This window comes from Pteropus medius, unplaced genomic scaffold, assembly GCF_902729225.1.
Source record: "Pteropus medius unplaced genomic scaffold, Ma_sr-lr_union100, whole genome shotgun sequence".
In the NCBI taxonomy this organism is placed as follows: Eukaryota; Metazoa; Chordata; class Mammalia; order Chiroptera; family Pteropodidae; genus Pteropus; species Pteropus medius.
Window position 1 is genome coordinate 2,879,470 of NW_024352947.1, and position 1,538 is coordinate 2,881,007.

Below are 1,538 nucleotides of genomic sequence, written 5' to 3' on the forward strand. Positions count from 1 at the left end.
CCAGCCCCTGCTCCCAAGGAGATGTTCAGAAAGCCCTGGCTGAGGGAATGAATAACCGCTTCGCTTTGCCTCTGGTTTGGTGGCTTCTAAACCCACATCAGCGGGACGTAGCGAGGTAGCTGTCCCATCTGTGGGACTGTCTATCCGGGCGGCTCTCTGTCCGATCCGAGCCTTTCCAGGCCGTTGCTGATCCCTCCCAGTCACCAACTCCGAGTTCCCGGTTCCATTTCGCCTTCCGCAGCTCTGGAATGAAATGCCTGATAGGTCCGACCGTTCAGTGTTCGAAGTGCCTCCCTCCACCTTACTCCTTGGGTGGCACTCCCCCTCAAGGGTTTCGATAAACAGTCATGGGCTCGCTACATGCTCATCGAATAAATGCCCACCGAGTGCCAGGTACTATCTTCAGCACTCAGGATCCAAAGACGAAAAAAGATACAGCATTTCGTAACTTCAAGGAACTCACAGCCCAGGGAGGGAATAATGAGATGCCATGTAGCCGGTGGATACCTAACTCAGTTTGAGAGAGAGGAAGATCTGGGCAGGCTTCCTGGAGGACATGTCACGGGATCTGAGCCAGATGAAGGGGTGGAAGGCGTGACAAACCTGGGAACCTCATGAGCCCAGATTTGGAACTGAAAAGCAACATTTTGCGGTCAGGAAAACAGCAGTTGACTGTTGCTAGACAACAAAGCGCAAGTCAGAAAGACGGCAGGGTCTGAGCAGGGAGGGCGCAGGAGCTGGGTCTAGGAGCCAGGTGTTTGAGCAGAAGAGGCCCCCGAAAGTCCAATGGGGGTGCGGAAGGGCGCATCTGAGGACACATCCGAGACCGGGTGGAATCTGAGGAGGGTCTGAGCTGGGGCAGAGGTAACAGAGAGGTGGGGACAGCTTCAAGGGCCTTTCAGAGTTAAAACCGGTAGGACCTGGTTACTGATTAAGTGTGTGGCAGGCCGCCTGAGAGAGAGTGGAGTCGAGCGCTGGAGTCGAGGGCTGGGTGACGCAGCTGTGACTGAATTCCATCCACAACGAGGATGCCTGATGCCTGGCGAGGGGGTGTGGGGAGCTGGACAGAGCAGGCGTGAGTCCTGACATGTAATGTACAGCATGGCGACTACAATTCATCTTGATAACTGAGGTTTTTGGGGTCCCCTTAACGTTGCATGGAAGCTGGTGCCTCATTCGCCCTGGTCCTGGCCCTGAAAATTAAAACCACGTTGAAGAACTACTGTATGTCACGAGGTTCGAGGCACGAAGTCAAAACACCCCGCACCAACTCTCTCCGACCAATACCCAGAATTTCACCGACTCTCATTTATGGCTTGACGGTCGTGGTCATCACTTTTCTCTTCCTCTCTCCCGTCCTTTATTAAAATGCCTACATTTCCGGCGTCGAACCTCTACCGCCACGTCACGTCAGGGAACCCAGGACGCTCCTGCGTGCGAGTGTTTCTAGTCCCGCTTTACGACGAGCAAACTGAGGCTCGGAGAAGTTAAACGGAATATGTGGCTTCAAGGGCTACCTCTGTCACACTGGGGTGACT

At 54.4% G+C, this 1,538-nt stretch overlaps 1 long non-coding RNA gene across 4 annotated transcripts in view; it reads right to left on the minus strand.

Annotated features, from left to right (window-relative positions):
- LOC120592571 (uncharacterized) overlaps positions 1-1,538 on the minus strand; it is an 11,435-nt gene that overhangs the window by 3,815 nt on the left and 6,082 nt on the right. For 3 of the 4 annotated variants that reach the window (XR_005650146.1, XR_005650147.1, XR_005650145.1), the window contains exon 2: positions 97-1,193. This is a non-coding gene — a long non-coding RNA (uncharacterized LOC120592571). Of the gene's footprint in view, positions 1-96; positions 1,533-1,538 lie in introns of those variants that run through there. The other variant, XR_005650148.1, reaches the window with a different exon arrangement.